We start from the raw sequence: 19567 nt of genomic DNA, 5'->3' as shown, positions 1-19567 counted from the left end.
CAAAGCTTCTTTAACCCCTGGTATAGCCAGAATGTGGAGCCCGGTTTGATTTGTCTATTTGAATTCATTTGTTATGCTAGAGCAGGGGTCCCCAAACTTTTTTTTTTTTCCGGCCAAGGGCCGGGTCAACATACTTCAGACTGTTGGGGTGCCGGAGTATACATGAAATGTAGAATTACATTGAGCCTAGGTAGTGTAAACTATTATCAGCCCTTATGCCTCCCATTTAAAAAATAATTTGTTTGTTTGTGTGCCCCCCAACACAGCATGTGCAGATAGTATGTCTTGCAACACAGAGGAGAACTCCTCCAGAGGAGAAGCAGCCATTCATGTGGCGCCCGCAGAACATCTTTGCTACAGACAGTGAAGCATACCCAGGTGACAACCTGCAGTCCAATTGGACCCATGTGGATGAGTGGTGCCAGCACTGCTATTCTATATGTGGGTCACAGATATTTAAAGATGCAGTAGTCCGCATCTATAAGTGATAGATTTTGAGAGGGGGGGGGGCGGTGAAAAAGCCTCAGGGGACCGCATTTGGCCGTGGGCCGTAGTTTGAGGACCACTGTGCTAGAGCTTTCAGAATATATGGAAGTAATGTATGGAAGTGAATGTATAGTACTCCTAACAATTAGTCAAGCAGTTCACATGCCCTCTTGATGTTCAGGTCCTTGGAAGGAGAGTATAAAGGAAGGTTTTGGGGTAGAGGGTGTCCTTTGTAACTGTTGGGTAATGCAGTAGCATACTGGGAGCCTAGAATAACAAATTCCTGGATTTGGGTTTCACATTTAGTTGGTAATAATGTTACATTTACTAAGATAATACATTTACTAATATGTTCAAAGCAATAAATTAGTGTATACACTGGAAATAGAGTAGTGAATTTACTTAAGAAGATTAATGTTTCCTGCCCTGTGACTCCTTTCTCAGCCAGATTGTACAAACAAAGAAATACAGGAGCTGCAGAATACGGGGTTCGTGCCAACTTGGCAAACTTAGCTTGGGAAGCTGACAAGAATCTTCATCTTTGAATTAAACAGTGAATTGCCTTCATCCCAGTGGATTTGTGGAAGGAGCAGGGCTCTGTTTTTTCCATTTTTGATACAGTAGAGTGTCCATCCTTACACCTGTGTGTGTGTGTGTGTGTGTGACTGGCCTTGCCTCTAAGCTTATGGAATCGGCACACCTTCTGCTCACACTGACAGCACTCCATGCAGGTGACACGTAGGCTGCTTGTCTGTGTGCTAAACAGGTGGAGCGAGTAAGCACATCTACTAAACATCCACCTTCAGATTACAGTCCAGCTGGGATTTTCCTTTGCTGATCCATAGTGGAGGTAAGTTTCTGTATTTCCTACAACTACAGGAATAAGACAGTCACAAAAGCAATGACTTTTTTTTTTCTGGAGTGAGGAGATGCTATAGTGTAATCCTATTACTGTATGATGTTGATGCTCTTCTTTGTGGGCATATTCACATGTGTTCCATTTCCCTTCTCTGCTAAGCCTGCTCAGTACAGGACTGGAAATGGTGTTTATAGAGAATGATTTGCATCAGTGCACACTGCAAACATCTCCTCCACAAGCAGGCTCTTTCTCTGTACATAGTCCAGCTTGTATGGATGGGAAACTTGCTGTACAGTAACACGTGTTGCTAGAACAGGACTTGGCTGCATAGTGTGTGTGTGTGTGTGTGTGTGTGTGTGTGTGTGTGTGTGTGTGTGTGTGTGTGTGTGTGTGTGTGTGTGTATATATACCTGTGTATTTTTTTTTTTATACACAGTAAAATCCCCTTAACTTCAAGAGACCTGGCCAGGTACTAGTTTACTATATAGGAAGTTTTACTATATCAGAATTGGTCATGCATAGGCTTACTATATTTAAGAGTTTACTAGAACGAGGTTCTGCTGAATATGTTCTTGAGAAAAACAACCTGCTGAGCTAGAAGCAGCTCCTATGCTTTCATCTTTATATCTTGCCACTAGTGTCTCCCAACCTGCAATAAGAATACAAGATTTCTCTGCTACTGGGCTGCTATATGATCAAGAAAAAGGAATATTGTAATTTGGATCTAGAGTGTGATAAACACCTTTCATTAGCTGTAGGAGGAATGAGAATGCCTAACCTATGGCCTGGGCACAACATATGATTGCTGAGTACTTCCTGTGTGGTCCCCAAGGTGTTTGCTATACATCAATTGCTGATGCGTACAGAGGCATGATTTATAGGATGCTGCTCTATAGCCCATTATGTTTAGTTCTCACAGCAGTGTGTGCTCTGCACCTGTCACCACACTTTGGTGATATACAGCCCTTATAGCACTCTGTTTAGTAGCATGCAGCTCTAATGTTTCTATAAAGTGTATGCGTTTCTTAATTTAACAAAAGTAGTGACTGAAAATGACATGTTGCACAATTCAAACTCTTAGGATGCCTGACCCGCTGCCGACTACACACAGGATTGCACAGAATTCTTTGATTTTTATGATTACAGGTAATCATATACCATACAATATGATCATAAAATCAAATACAGCACTGAACTCTATTTGATGCAATTGTTTTAAGCGATTTAAATGAAAGAAAATAACTGGAAGATTTACGATCATGAAGTACGGAAGTAAAAACGGATATTTTTTCTTCTCATTGTATGCAAAACGTTTTTTAAGAATAAGTAGTGTCTGGATCTGCTGTAAGGGCAACTGCATACGGAAGTCCAGCTACTATAAACACTCTGTCTCAGCAACCCTCTCTATTGTGTGATATGACCCAGGCAAGGCTTGTAAGTGCTCTCAACCTTGTTACGGGTTTGTTTAGTAAACAATGCCCAATGTTATCATAAATACTTTCAGTGGCATAGCAATTGGGGATGCAGAGGTTGCGACCGTATCGGGGCCCACTATGGGCCCTCCTTCATCCATCCATCCATCCGTCCGTCCGTCCATTCATCTTATTAGTGCAATGCTGGTAATGAACACCTGTATATGTGCAGTGAATAGTAGTAACCACTAACTGTTTCCTTATTCTTATTGCACCTCTCTGACTCTGCATCTGTCCTTGGTGGGTTTTGGCGCTCGATTTCAATAGAGCATGTAAATCTTGCACTGGGGCCCCAGACTCCTTAGTTACATCACTGAATACCTTTTGAACAGTTTGACGTGGGCTGTTGGTCCAGGCACTGGAAATGAGGGGCAGAAATGTAAATGGAACAAGGGTTAATACTTTTACTGTCTCTCCAAAGATCGGTCTATCTATTGTCCCAAAAAAGAATTAAGGGGAAGTATGCCTTGCAGGGGGAATGGCAATACAAACGTAAAAGGTTCTTAACTGATTTCCTTACTAACCACAAACACATTTTGAAGCATTTTCTTGAATAAAGTCACTAAAGTCAAACAGGGTCCGATTGAAGGAACAAAACACAACGAACCAATGGGCATGCTGACTGATCCTATGTTATACATAGGATCCATTCAGATGTCTGCTGACCTGTCCATTGCAGTGACAGAACACTAAGTACTGACTTGCACTATTTTTTTCAGACACCGGATGGAATTGGGGTTTCACATAATATCAATGGGAGAGCCACTCACTATGTCCATAATATAAAATCATTATTTGCTACAATTGCTTCAAACCCAACAGTCCCAGCCCGACACCACAGATATCTAAAAACCATTACCATGGCTAATTCAGTGGTGCACTCCACCCTGCATACAAACTTACACGCACTGAACTGCTGTACTACACATACGTACATTGACCATTCCATTGAAATGTATTCCATTACAAGTTTGTGAGCAAACATTGCCTTCAACTGTGAGGTTTGTGACCAACAATTATTGAAATTTTGTTCACCAGACAATATTTTGATGTCTTAATAGCATGCTATATGACATGTCTGACGCAATGAACACATGGAAGAATTGTGAAAAAGGGGGTTGTGCCATGGATGGTGACAGCAGATCCAACAGGAAATTGTCTTAATGTGGACTCAGGCTTTATGGGCTGTAAGATTGGTTTATAACTAAAATGTATGACCTATCCTACCCATTAAAGTGAACCTACACCAAAGTTTAAAACATTTTTTTGCTTACCGGTCCCCTGCCAGGGCTGTGTTTTTTCTTTTTCAATTTCCCACGACTGGACGGTTGATGGGCACTGCGCCTGTGCGGCCCTGGCCATGCGCGTTCTAGGTCACGCTACGCAGGCGCAGTACGAGATTTCCACATACTGCAATGCCATCAACTAGCCAGTTGGGTGGAAATTAAAACTCAGCTGCGGCGGGGGCCCGGGTATCTGTGAGTGACGGCACAGGACGTCTGCAGGGGGCTGATAGATGCTCCAGGTAAGTGTAGCTTTTTTTTAAGAATAATATTTCATACACTTCTTACAAGGTTTCCTGCAGTTCTTACAATCTAAGGTCTTCAAGTCTAAAGCCAGTTTGAGGAGAATCTAGTTTGATTACCAGTTTTTTAGGTTGTGGTAGAAAGTAATACACCTAGGAGAAAACCAGCTCATATTGGGAGAACCTATAGATTACTTGCTGATGTGCCCTAACTGGGACTTGAACGGGGGTCTCTAGAGCTGGAGGGTGAGTGGTGGTCTTCTGTTCGTCACCAACATTCTTCACATAGCACATGGTAGAAGAGTCTTGACACTTGGCTTTAATGCTGCACCTTTTCATTAAAAAGGCTTATTGTTTACCCTAAGGCAAGTGTAGGTGGCAGTGCTTCCCAAGGCTTATCTGATTGACCAGCAGCATGGATGTGCAGAGCCTAATTATAGGCAGGTTACTCAACCTGCATTCAAAACAGATGCAACAAAATAGAGGATGTTGGCTTCCAAAACATTTTGTTGCATCTGTTTTGAATGCAGGTTGTGTAACCTGCATTAGGCTCTGCACATCCATACTGCTGGTCAATAAGATGCAGCTTGTCTTGGGAAGCACCGCCACTTCCTTCTGCTGTATAGAAATGTAAGTTTACTTATGGCTAGCTGCACCCAATTGTTATTTCAACTTTGCATTCTGTTTTAATCTTACTTTAAGGTTTAGTGCATAGTTTTGAATGCAAGGGGCTTGATTCACAAAGCCGTGCTAACTGTTTAGCACGGGTGTGCTAAACAGTTAACACGTGAAGTGCCGTTCGCGGACTTTTGCGCGCGCAAAGTGCCGCGATTCACGCGATTGCGTCACTTTGCGCGCACAAAAGTCCGCGAACGCCACTTCACGTGCTAACTGTTTAGCACACCTGTGCTAAACAGCACGGCTTTGTGAATCAAGTAGGGTTGCCGCGGTATACCGGTATGACGATATACCACGGTATGATTGTGCACGGTAATCGTACCGTGCACAATCTTGTTTTACCGGTTTTCGGGGGGCGGGGCTACCAGGGGGGCGGAGCGACGTAGAAGCGGTGCACGAACAGCGGTGGGGATAAATACTTACTCTCCAGCAGCCAGCTCCGTCCTCCGCGCTGTACCCGGGCTTCATTGTTCTTCCTGTTCTTGTATCTTATTTCCTGATACAGCGCCCCCTGGGTGCTATTACAAGGAGATGATGCAAGCACAAACAGGAAGTAGAAGGAAGCACAGTACATGCGTGAGGACTTGGCTGCTGACAAGTGAGTATTTGTCTCCTCTCCCTCCCTCCGGCTCTCTGTGCTGGCCACCTAATTCTAGCTACACCTATCCCTGGCTACCCATGCTGCGGTCACCTATCACTGGCTACACCTATCCCTGGCTACCCATGCTGCGCCACCTACCACTGGCTACACCTATCCCTGGCTACCCATGCTGCGCCACCTACCACTGGCTACACCTATCCCTGGCTACCCATGCTGCGCCACCTACCACTGGCTACACCTATCCCTGGCTACCTATTCTGCGCTACCTACCACTGGCTACACCTATCCCTGGCTACCTATGCTGCGGCCACCTACCACAGGCTACCTATGCTGCGGCCACCTACCACAGGCTACCTATGCTGCGGCCACCTACCACTGGCTACACCTATCCCTGGCTACCCATGCTGCGCCACCTACCATTAGCTACACCTATCCCTGGCTACCTATGCTGCGGCACCTGCCACTGGCTACACCTATCCCTGGCTACCTATGCTGCGGCCACCTACCACTGGCTACACCTATCCCTGGCTACCCATGCTGCGCCACCTAATTCTGGCTACACCTATCCCTGGCTACCCATGCTGCGCCACCTACCACCTACCTCTGGCTACACCTATCCCTGGCTACCTATGCTGCGCCACCTACCACTGGCTACACCTATCCCTGGCTACCTATGCTGCGCGACCTACCACTGGCTACACCTATCCCTGGCTACCTATGCTGCGGCACCTACCACTGGGTACACCTATCCCTGGCTACCTATGCTGCGGCACCTACCACTGGCTACACCTATCCCTGGCTACCTATGCTGCGAGCACCTACCACTGACTACACCTATCCCTGGCTACCTATGCTGCGAGCACCTACCACTGACTACACCTATCCCTGGCTACCTATGCTGCGGCACCTACCACTGGCTATACCTATCCCTGGCTACCTATGCTGCGGCACCTACCACTGGCTACACCTATCCCTGGCTACCCATGCTGCGCCACCTACCACTGGCTACACCTATCCCTGGCTTCCCATGCTGCGCCACCTACCACTGGCTACACCTATCCCTGGCTACCCATGCTGCGGCACCTACCACTGGCTACACCTATCCCTGGCTACCTATGCTGCGGCACCTACCACTGGCTACACCTATCCCTGGCTACATATGCTGCGGCACCTACTACTGGGTACACCTATCCCTGGCTACCTATGCTGCAAGCACCTGCCACTGGCTACACCTATCCCTGGCTACCTATGCTGCGGCACCTGCCACTGGCTACACCTATCCCTGGCTACCTATGCTGCGCCACCTAATTCTGGCTACACCTATCCCTGGCTACCCATGCTGCGCCACCTACCTCTGGCTACACCTATCCCTGGCTACCTATGCTGCGCGACCTACCACTGGCTACACCTATCCCTGGCTACCTATGCTGCGGCACCTACCACTGGCTACACCTATCCCTGGCTACCTATGCTGCGGCACCTACCACTGGCTACACCTATCCCTGGCTACCTATGCTGCAAGCACCTACCACTGGCTACACCTATCCCTGGCTACCTATGCTGCGAGCACCTACCACTGACTACACCTATCCCTGGCTACCTATGCTGCGGCACCTACCACTGGCTATACCTATCCCTGGCTACCTATGCTGCGGCACCTGCCACTGGCTACACCTATCCCTGGCTACCCATGCTGCGGCACCTACCACTGGCTACACCTATTCCTGGCTACCTATGCTGCGGTACCTACCACTGGCTACACCTATCCCTGGCTACATATGCTGCGGCACCTACTACTGGGTACACCTATCCCTGGCTACCTATGCTGCAAGCACCTGCCACTGGCTACACCTATCCCTGGCTACCTATGCTGCGGCACCTGCCACTGGCTACACCTATCCCTGGCTACCTATGCTGCAGCCACCTATTACTGGTGGGTGGGGGCACATTATTTAATGTAAGGAGGTGGGGCCCAGGTCCAAATAATTGTTTAAACCGTATACCTTCATACCGTGGTATTTTTTTTTTATGGTTACCATATTTGGAATTTCATACCGTTGCAACCCTAGAATCAAGCCCAAGGTGTGTATTTGCCACTGGGGGCTCTGGCAATTTTACCAGACCTAATGCCAAGGTAGCACCTCCAGTTACTCTATTAGTGACACAAGCACTACTTGGGCAATGCATGTGTTTTGGTAACAAGCACAGCACTAATAGAGTCCATGGGCTGTGCTCCTCTAGTGCTAGGACTGCTGTGTGCTGCCTGTTCAAGGCAAAATTACCCACCTTTTTGTGCATCGGGCCCAGTACTCTGTAAAACTGTCAGCTGAATGAAAAGACCATTCACTTCAGCCTTGCCTGATACTCAGCATGGTAAGTTCAGTGTTCTTCAGATGACTGGATGGAACGTGATTCATAAATGACATACCACATAACTAATAGTGAAACAAGTGATCCAACTTTTTTCAACCAAACTATGCAACTCCCGTGCCCTGATTCAATGAACTTTTCCCCTCAGTTTTCTCACAGGCGATATTTTCATACCTCATTAATGGTCAATGAAATAAAAATAGTTCTGGTTTGCATGCAAATTGTATACAGCTTGTAATTGGGACAATGAGATGCACTTCCTGTTGATATTGAAAATGTGATTGGACCAGTTCCAAATGTACAGGCAATTAGCTTGACACTTGTATGCAAGATGGGATTGCTTACACCTCATTTACCATCTACTCCTCATCCTTGATAAAATTCCTTTTTTATCTGTGAAAACGACAAACAAAAACTTAAATTTGTTTATAGTCCTTTCCTTAAGTATTTTTTAGTACTATATTTCACTTTCAATATGCTGAAAGATTATTTTATAGATAAGATGAGGAATCCTCTCCTGTGACATTCCAGAATGAAAAGTTAATGAAATCAGGTCCCCACTAAATAGAGGTAAATGTTCCCACCCAGGAGTTTCACATACTAGGGAAAGAACTGTTTGATAGAAGTACCAGAACGAATTAAACTGGCTAGCAGTGAACACACAGAAGGAAAACTCACCAGTGGTAAGTTAAGAAAACATTGCGGCACTTGTGATTAGTTATGTGTAAAATGCTGTTCTGCATAGCGGAGTCTTATACCTTCCCAAGAATAATATTAGAGGGTGGAGAGCCCACTGTTTGTATAAGGTGGTGACTGCTCTTGTGAGAAACGAACTGTGGCAGAAAGCTGTGTGCTATTGTGACGCACTGAGAAAACACTTCTCTGTTATGTCACTATGGATCAGATTCAGTGCAAAATGTGCTAACCCAGGGGCAACCAATCAGAATTCACTTTACTGAAACCAAAGTATGGCTATTACACTTTGCTGTTTAAGTATAGTGCTATAAATTGCTGACCCTTCTGAAAGTTACAGCATTAATGCTGTATGCATATGAGGTATATATAGGGTGTCTGATGTGCATGCTAATGGGAAGATAGAGTTCCTTACATACAGTGGTGTGAAAAACTATTTGCCCCCTTCCTGATTTCTTATTTTTTTGCATGTTTGTCACACTTAAATGTTTCTGCTCATCAAACACCGTTAACTATTAGTCAAAGATAACATCATTGAACACAAAATGCAGTTTTAAATGATGGTTTTTATTATTTAGTGAGAAAAAAAACCTCAAAACCTACATGGCCCTGTGTGAAAAAGAAATTGCCCCCTGAACCTATTAACTGGTTGGGCCACCCTTAGCAGCAATAACTGCAATCAAGCGTTTGCGATAACTTGCAACGAGTCTTTTACAGCGCTCTGGAGGAATTTTGGCCCACTCATCTTTGCAGAATTGTTGTAATTCAGCTTTATTTGAGGGTTTTTTAGCATGAACCGCCTAAGGTCATGCCACAACATCTCAATAGGATTTAGGTCAGGACTTTGACTAGGCCACTCCAAAGTCTTCATTTTGTTTTTCTTCAGTCATTCAGAGGTGGATTTGCTGGTGTGTTTTGGGTCATTGTCCTGCTGCAGCACCCAAGATCGCTTCAGCTTGAGTTGACGAACAGATGGCCGGACATTCTCCTTCAGGATTTTTTGGTTGACAGTAGAATTCATGGTTCCATCTATCGCAGCAAGCCTTCCAGGTCCTGAAGCAGCAAAACAACCCCAGACCATCACACTACCACCACCATATTTTACTGTTGGTATAATGTTCTTTTGCTGAAATGCTGTGTTACTTCTATGCCAAATGTAACGGGACACGCACCTTCCAAAAAATTCAACTGTTGTCTTAGCGGTCCACAAGGTATTTTCCCAAAAGTCTTGGCAATCATTGAGATGTTTTTTTAGCAAAGTTGAGACGAGCCTTAATGTTCTTTTTGCTTAAAAGTGGTTTGCGTCTTGGATATCTGCCATGCAGACCGTTTTTGCCCAGTCTCTTTCTTATGGTGGAGTCGTGAACACTGACCTTAATTGAGGCAAGTGAGGCCTGCAGTTCTTTAGATGTTGTCCTGGGGTCTTTTGTGGCCTCTCGGATGAGTTTTCTCTGTGCTCTTGGGGTAATTTTGGTCGGCCGGCCACTCCTGGGAAGGTTCATCACTGTTCCATGTTTTTGCCATTTGTGGATAATGGCTCTCACTGTGGTTCGCTGGAGTCCCAAAGCTTTAGAAATTGCTTTATAACCTTTACCAGACTGATAGATCTCAATTACAGTACTTCTGTTCTCATTTGTTCCTGAATTTCTTTGGATCTTGGCATGATGTCTAGCTTTTGGTCTACTTCTCTGTGTCAGATAGCTCCTATTTAAGTGATTTCTTGATTGAAACAGGTGTGGCAGTAATCAGGCCTGGGGGTGACTACAGAAATTGAACTCAGGTGTGATAAACCACAGTTAAGTTATTTTTTAACAAAGGGGGGCAATCACTTTTTCACACAGGGCCATGTAGATTTGAAGTTTTTTTTTTTCACTAAATAATAAAAACCATCATTTAAAGCTGCATTTTGTGTTCAATTATGTTATCTTTGACTAATAGTTAATGTTTTTTGATGAGCAGAAACATTTAAGTGTGACAAACATGCAAAAGAATAAGAAATCAGGAAGGGGGCAAATAGTTTTTCACACCACTGTAAGTCTATAGAATCTTCTAATAGCATGCAGATCTCTTCATAGAGCATCTACTGGCCTTGACATAATGCATATTGCTCCTGTTTCTCCTCATGTACGATGTTTTCATCCTATCTGACAGAATTTATGCTGCAGCAAGCAACACTGATAATGCTTGCATAAATATGTATTCTAGCTGGAGCAGCGCACAATAAAAGACTGTGTACAAATAGCAATTGGCTTATGATCTATATCAGGATGTTTGCCTCTGATTATTGAGCTTAAGATCTATTAAAGGTTTCTGGCAGGGAAATATTCCTGGGCGAGTCCGATGAGTATTTGGATGTTCATATGCTAGTGGTTATAGTTATGGTTGTTGGTCACTTCTTAGAGTTGTTGATGGACTGAAATTTATGAACACCACATATTACAAAGATATCTAAGCAGTATTGGTAGATGGTTTGAGAAAAAGACTCAGCAGTGAGTTAATTTTATAAATATATGGGATGTAAGATATGGACCAGGTGTTTTCCAAGAGAATGGGGTGTTTTAACATAAAGAAATTGTGTTTTTCATGAAGAACAAGCTGGTCTATTCATATGTTCAAGTGCATCTAGAATCAATCTCTGTTCTTTGCTTAAAGAATACCTCCAGTGATTGCTCCGCCCCTCAATATTGCGGCCATGGTGAGGTTTTTTTTTTTTTAGTTTAATTTTCCACCGAGGTCTCTGGCCAAGCCCATCAGCATTGCCATGGCCCGCCCCCAGCTCACCAGCCACGGTCTAGCTGGTGGTGGGCTGCAGCAATGCAGGTGGAGGTTTCCGAAGAGCTTTGTCAGCCTTCAGAGACATGGCCGTGACTTCATTGCTGAAGAGGGGGGGGGGGGGGGGAGGAGTGTGACCTGCCAGGCAACTGGTATTGTTTAAAAGGCAATAAATATGGCAGCCTCCATATCACTCTAACTTGGGTTCACTTTAACATGCTGCTGTAATGGACTGTTGAATTCTAAGCTGGTAGTGAGGTAGTATACTGTGCAGTGTTACCATTATGCCATTTGCCCAAATTACCTCTATGATTTATTTCTGTGCAAATGACTGCTCAATCACCCAAACACTTTTTTTCACTGCACTCATTTCACATTTGTAAGTCGACCCCATCCCTCTAGTTGCGTGACGGCTTAGCTATCTTTCTAATGATGGCTGTGCTGAGTCTTCCTGTTTAAAAGGGTGGATTGGATGTATGGAGTGGGAAAATTCTTCATGAAGATCTGTACTCTGGAGTTCTCATTCAGGAATAAGAAGTCAAGTTCAGCATTTTTGTACCCTCCCTGAAAACAGAACTTTGTTTCTTAACAAACTAGCCGTAACCATGCTTGCCTTGTTAGACCGTTTTCAGTTTAATACTTGTGTACAAAGGCGGGCTTATTATCTTATGTGCTGTGTGAGCGACTCCTGGCCTCCTCCGGTTTCTGTCATCACTGTGAGCGCCTGTACTACATGGCACTGGCGCATGTGTGGAGTCATGTGGTACCGGCGCTTTCGGTGGCGGATACTGGAGGAGTTATGAAGCTGAGCCAGAGGAGAGGTGAGCTTTTAACACTGGGTTAGGGGTACACCTACACTTGTAAGGCAGCGGCGCTAGGCCGATTTCTAACCAGAAATCTATGTGCAGTGTATGGGCAGGCAACAGATCCCTCTCTGATCTGATCAGAGAGAGATCTCATGGTCGATCTGCCTATACATTGAGTAATGCATGAGTGCTTTTAGGCTGCCCTGAAAAAAATGGGTAGGAACGTATGATAAATACTACCTGGCATGCAGGGAAAGGTTTAGTCAGATGCAAATGAGCTTTAAACAAGAAGTTATTTACAATATAGACATAGGATAGCATCACTAATTATGTCACCCTGAAGAGATCTGGCAATCGCCTGTCTACCTGTTCTAGTAAGGAGAAAACATAAGTGAAGACTGTGTAAACTGCCATGGCTACCATTGCGCTAACGGCGTATTCCTGCAAACTTTCCATATTTGTCTCTGGCTGTGATTGACAGTTTATTCAAGCTGCTGTGATCTGGTGGCCATGACATGGGCTCTTTCACACTTATATGCGGTGCTTTCTGTTGTTAGACACCACACATTGTGTGCGACATGCATAGTAACATGAAAGTCCATTCACAGTGCAGAAAGCGTTCCTACACGTTTTGATGTAAAGCACACGGGACCACTATCCCATTTCTCGTTGGGTTATTGTGTGTTGGAGCCGCTGATATTTGCACTTAAATAGACTCTGCTGTGCATGCCATTTGTCCGGAATACATGCATGAAACAGTGTTCATAAATGCATTGTCTGTTGTGAAAGAGCCCTTAGGAAGGAGATGGATTACAGTAACTAGACCTGATATGGAAGCAACAGATCAGGTATATGAGTAATACACACAACAGTGGTTAGCAGTGGAGGGCTTTCTGGAAACTGTCAGGCAGGGAACACACTTGTCTGTTTTCGTGCGCGTTTTCTGCACAGAAAAACTGAGAACTCATGTTAATCAATAGGCTAGTACACACTTAATATTTTGTTCGTGCGCAGAAAAAAAACTGACATTCTGCATCATGACTCTGCACATTTTGTCAGTTTTCTCTATCAATTACATTAGCTGATGTGAAAAAACGCGTGCGTTTTCCTGCATAGAGACACACTTGGTATGCAGAAAAACGCGCGCAGAAAACTGAAAGACAAATGTGTTCCCTGCAGGAGGCAGCAGAAATCCCACTACTGCACTGCTGTGTATGTATATACATATATGTGTGTATATAATTCATTTTTTTGTATAGTGCTTATCTCCTGTCTGACTCGAAGCACTTGCGAGGCAGCCACTAGAGCACACTCAGTAGGCAGTAGATATATATGTATATATATTATCCGACACGCCTTCTCATTCAAAGAGTTTTCTTTATTTTCATGACTATGAACATTGTAGATTCACATTGAAGGCATCCAAACTATGAATTAACACATGTGAAAGTATAGTACATAACCAAACAGTAACGCAACTGATGGTCCCAACCCCATTTATAAGGCAAGAAATCCCACTTATTAAACCTGACAGGGCACACCTGTGAAGTGGCAATCTGCGAACTCTCAGGTTGAGTGTTTTGTAATAGGTTTGTTCTTCCATTACCAAAACAATATTTTCTTAGATATTCAATTGGTAATAAGTTCTTTCTGAAAATTACTAACCAGTTAACTTCTGCTTATAGATATAAAGGTACTGCTGCACCCTTCTTGAATGTTTTCAGGGGCTGTTTAGCTTTGTAAAAGCTGAGCCACGTTTACAGGTTTTGGCATTATTTGCACTTGAAACATCTGACAAGCAACCCTAATGAGACATTGCAGCTAATGCAATGGGGTGTTAAAAAAGTGCAGCATAATTCCGAAGAAGCCTTGAATTTTGAAGCCCTATGTAGCCTGGGTCTATGCAGATGAGGCAAGTTCCTCAAGCACTTGGATTTTCCATTTTGTGTACTTGTAGAAATCAGTTTTTCATACCTGAAAATTTTAGCTTTAATGTTCTTAGAATGTGTTTTAGTAGTTGTACCAAGGTGTAGGTAAATGGGTATGACAACTTTCCCTCTCCTCATTATTTTATGTCAAATTAAATTGATTTGCTCTTTATAGAGCATCAGCACTTTAAACGAGCAGCAAACCTATAATTTCAGAGGCGGAGTAGCCAGTGTTATGATTATTTATCTTCAAAGCCTTTAGAAGGCTTTCTAAGCTTCATTTTGTGGAATCTTAAGATTGCTTTGGTGGTTGTTTAACTTGTTTTGTGACTTCAAGTTAACCATTAACAATTACAGTCTATGTGTTTCCCATGAAAATATTCACCGTGACCACACAATCAACATAACAGCACAAAAAATACAGAACCTGCATTCTTCAAAAAGTTTGCATGGTATTTAGATCCAATCATTGTGGTATACTGTTTTTTTTTGTTTTTCCATAGAAAAACTGAACATTTTAATGTAAAGCTAGCTATGTAAAGCTAAAACATAGGAAAGTTTTTATCTAGTTTTAAATGCCAGCAAGTTCAACAGTGGTTAATGCCACTGTTTAAACATTTGCATTTTTTGAAGGGGGGAGGCGGGGGTCTTATTGTAATAGCCTCATTCCTAGTAGTGTGTAAGGGGCTAACAAGAAACGGAAGAGGGCTTTTTTTTTTTTTTTTTTTTTTTTGCCCTCTACATACTCCTAGAAGTTCTCATTCACCATGAACTTGCTGGGCAATCTGTAACTCTGGTTGTTTCAAGTCCTACCTCATAGAGACATATTAATTTATGCCATGCACTAATGAGAACCAACCAGTCTGAAACCGTCTATATGCATATTGGATTAGTTTGGCTCTGTAGTATTAACAAGCTGACATATAAATGCATTCCAGTGGTTCTGGCGGTATGTTTAGCTTCCAGGGACAACAAAGGGACAATTTCCATATTCAGCAGTGATGCATTGTGGGAGACCTTGTATAATTACTCCATCCTGAATAATCACGTCGTCTGTTTTAAGAAGGCAAAATTCTGTTTGTGCTTTTCGGTCCTTTTTAGCCCTTTACACGCTCCTCAGAGTTGTGGTTCGCCATGAGCTTGCTGGGCATTCTGTAACTTCGGGTACTTTTCAGTTTTCTTTGAAAGGGAATGTTATTTCTTTTTGTAGAGGTTCCAATTATGTGTAATTAGCATGGAAATCTTGTATCTCCCTTTTGGTCTGTAAATATTATCTACCTCATAAATTAGTGAAAACTCTCTTCCAATTCTTTGCTATGCTATAAAAGTTATGTGCTTGATCTATTTGTCTTAACAAGCACTAGAAACAAACTTTCACATAGGGAATTCTATAAAGCTTTGAACTTAAAACCTATATCCCCTAATTGAAGCAGCAGTAAGTTTAGAATGTCTTCACTCCCAATTTAAACATTCTTCTATTCTAAATACTTAAAGCAAGCAGTGGAATACTGTGTATTCCAGTGGCATAGCTAATGAGCTTTGGGGCCACAATGCAAGTTTTACATTGCCCTCCCCCCCAGCATTCTATATGTAACAATTCATATTGGGCAACAAAACCTGTCAAGTACATCCACAGTATGAGAGGTGTAAGCAGAGGAGAGGAACAGTTTGTTCATGGATTTACCACTATTCAAAGCATGTAAAGAAGTGATCATTACCAGCATAACAATATTGAAGAGCTAATACTGTAGTTGAGGGAGGGCCCCTAGTTGTCCCCTCTTGTCCAAGGGTCCTGGTGTGGTCAAAACCTCTGCATCCCCTATTGCTTTGCCACTGCTGTATTCTCTCCATCCATGATCTGTTTTCCAATCTGTTTTTGCAGACTGGTAATAGTCTGTAGGCTGCTTGTAAAGATTATTAGAATTGGTAGATAAACTTTTTTTTAGAAGCATGTCTCTCAGCAGTATACATTCTGTATTGACATACTTTCTAGTTTTAATTTAAACCGCCTAGTGCATTCTACAATTTCACTCTGTGTGGATGAGCCGTCTCCATGTGTAACAGGTACCTACTTACCTGGTATACTAGTACGTAGCACTGATGATCTACAGATGCATCAAAAGGCATACATGTAAAAAAGGCGCCAGGAAATTGGGGCCCAGGGTGAAACCAAAAGATGGTTCACCTTGCTATTTCAAATTTTCCAGCGGCATAGGTTACTATTCCCCCTTTAGGCAGCCATGGACTCAGGGGAAAGATGCAGTTCTGCTGCCAACTAATGCTGGCGGCTGAATTGCACTTTTTTTTTTCCATAATTTGGGCTCTGTCTTTTGCCAGTGCCCAAATTACCTTCTGAATGCCATTACAGTCATAATTCACATTACAGTCGCTAGCTAGTGGTTGTCGATCTATAGTGGTTCCCAGCCTTCCTCTGGTTTTTGACTACGCTTAACCATTTGATTTCTACAGGTGGTGTTCCCCTTATGGACCAGAGCAATTTTCACATTTCAGTGTGCCTCCCATTTATTCGCTTTCTCACTACCTATCACACCACAATGATCTATAGGCGTTTTTTTTTTTGCCACCAATTAGGCTTTCTTTGGGTGTTCATACTATATCACTAAGTACAAGTCGTTATTTGCAAAACTAACAGTAATATACCCTAAGGCAGGGGTGTCAAACTCAAATACAAAGTGGGCCGAAATTGAGTTCTTAGACCAAGTTGCGGGCCAACCTCAATGTTTAGTGGCCACCTCTCTCTCTCTCATAAAGTTTCCTGGTGTCTAATAGCCCACCTCCGCTATACAGTTCCCTGGTGTCTAGTGCCTCCCTCCTTCCCCTATATGCTTCCATGGTGTCTAGTGGCCCTTCTCCCTTCCCTATACAGCTCCCTGGTGTTTAGTGGTCCTCCCTCCCTCATCTATAGAGTTCCCTGGTGTTTACTGGTTCTCCCTCCCTCCTCTATACAGTTCCCTGATGTTTAGTGGTCCTCCTTCCCTCCTAAACATTTCCCTGAGGTTTAGTGGGCCTCCCTCCCCATACAGGTTTTTGGTGTCTGGTTCCCTGGTATCTAGTGCTGTCCCCCTCCCCATATGACTTCCCTGTTGATCTAGGGCTTACCCAACAAAATATCTTTTCTGGTCGTCTAGAGTGAGCCATATAATGCAAAGTGGGGAAACCACCTGAGGGCCAAATATGATGGCGCCAAGGGCCAGATTTGGCCCACGGGCCGGAGTTTGACATGTACGCCCTAAGGTAATTATGTATCTTTTTTTGTACAAGTGTTTTATTTTGGTAACGGGGTGGGGGGGGGGGGGGGTTGGGGGTAAGGAGTTCATTAATACAGGATTTATTCATGTTTATTTAACTACATGTATGTAGGTGTGTATTCACTTTTTTGCATCTAAATATATCCCCACTTTATTCCTGTGCACAGTGAACACTACACAGGAAGTGTTGTGTGCATGTTTTTACTTTCACTTTGTCAATGACCAGCAGCATCTCAATGACCAGCAGCATCTCACTGATGCCGGTGATCACTGATTACAGGCACTTTGATTGGTGAATGGAAACACGTGTTCCCATTTACCGTTCAGTGTACTAGCGGGCAGTGACGAGAACGGGAGCATGGGTGATCGTGGCAAGGTACATACATCTACGCCCCTGGAGCTAAGAGGAAGTCTCAAGGGGCGTAGATATCCTGTACCCAGTCCAAAAACCAGTTAAGCAATGCACACATGGCAGAGCATTCAGCATAAGTACAGGAGTCCACTGAGGTCTCTTAAAGTGGATCCGAGATGAACTTTTACTCATTGCATAATTGTGTCCCTTTCCTATAGTTTATAGGGCTTTCCTCAAGCCAAATACTTTTTTGTTTTAATACTTTAATTCCTTATAAACTAAACAAGCCTCGCCCACAGCCCTGAGAGTACAATAGCAAGGGCTTACAGGAGCGCAGTCTGGGCAGGAGGAGGGGGAGGTGTTACTAGCCATTGATTTCAAAGGCAGAGGGGAGGAGGAGAGGGGACTGAATTTACACACAAGAAAGCTGATACCAGCTCTTAGCCTGTGACAATATGACAAAAAGAACATGGCTGCCCCCATTGTATTACAGGAATAAATAATCATACACTTTTTAAACTTTTGCAGCTAGATATGCTGAATAAATAATCATACACTTTTTAAACTTTTGCAGCTAGATATGCTGTATAAACTATCTAAACTTTAGACAAGCTATATATAGACACGTTACTTGTTATAGTTATTGTTTCATCTCGGATCCGCTTTAAAGATCTAGCATGCCGGATTTCTAACCCACGGTTGAATTCCTTGTTCCTTTCCTAATCCTGTCCTGTGAAAACTGCTCTTTCGTGCGTTACATGGTCATCCCTCCTCTCACCCCACAGCAATAGTGCATGTTCCTCTGGTATACCAGAACGATGCATATGTACAGATCGCCATGCCCAAATTTTCACTCTAAGGAACTGGCTAGATCCTGATGTGTGCAACACAGGGCATTTGAACATACCTTAACAAGTGCAAGTGTTTGTCGAATGCCTCACAGCTTTCAGCAGGGGGCATATAGATTTTACCACTTAGCAGACTGATAGGGTTTGCAGCACTGCAAGTGAGGTAGGGGAAAGCTGGTTCTCCATGTAATGTGCCTCTGAAGGAGCAGCCAGTAAATGCAGGCTCAACTTCCAGAGACAGATGAGCTGTCCTGCTTTGCTTATATACCTTGCCTTGGCTTTTTATGTCATTTGGGTGACGTTTGTCTACTCCTACCCCTGCTCAAGATGTCAGGCATGGCAGATTGTATGGGTACAAGGCACACCCCTCACAATGCAGCATCTCCCAAACGTCAGGACAGGAAATGCAGCTTCTCCAATGAACAGCAAGTATGTAGGATGAATTTTCTTTTGCAGTGATCAGCAAAGAGATGCATATTTTTTGTTTATTACAATTTTAATGAAAACTGAATGCAGCATGGAAATGAGCTTAAAAAAGGAGCTGCAGATTTGGTTTGGCTAGTTTATAAGCTGCATGCAATTTTTAACAAATTGCTGTTCATTTGGAAAATGAGCATCTTCTTAATCATTTTTTTCCCCCACTTTATATTTTTATTGAATTTTTCAACAATTACAACCATTATAACTATAGATTTGCATTGTATTACATTCATAATACAGTAGACTTAACAATGAGAGTATTATACTAATTATATTCCATGTTTCGTAGGCTGATTATTTTGCTCAACTTTCTTTAAGGTTTACCAAATAGCCCTGTGCAGAATATAGTAAATCTAATAATACTAATTGTAATATCTTGTGTATATAACATTAATAGGTTAATACAAGAACAAATTGGTTTAATTCCA

At 43.2% G+C, this 19567-nt stretch overlaps 1 protein-coding gene across 6 annotated transcripts in view; it reads left to right on the top strand.

Annotated features, from left to right (window-relative positions):
* The window catches only part of RAB27A (RAB27A, member RAS oncogene family), a 138498-nt gene that overhangs the window by 72507 nt on the left and 46424 nt on the right, over positions 1-19567 (top strand). Inside the window, exon 1 of one of the 6 annotated variants that reach the window (XM_068275484.1) lies at positions 1218-1336. The exons of the other annotated variants lie outside the window; for them this stretch is intronic. The gene's annotated coding sequence lies outside the window, so the exon portion shown is untranslated. Of the gene's footprint in view, positions 1-1217; positions 1337-19567 lie in introns of those variants that run through there. 6 annotated transcript variants of the gene reach the window in all.

This window comes from Hyperolius riggenbachi, chromosome 3, assembly GCF_040937935.1.
Source record: "Hyperolius riggenbachi isolate aHypRig1 chromosome 3, aHypRig1.pri, whole genome shotgun sequence".
NCBI classification, from domain to species: domain Eukaryota; kingdom Metazoa; phylum Chordata; class Amphibia; order Anura; family Hyperoliidae; genus Hyperolius; species Hyperolius riggenbachi.
The sequence above is the reverse complement of the archived record's forward strand: the minus strand, read 5'-3'. Positions and strand labels throughout refer to the sequence as shown.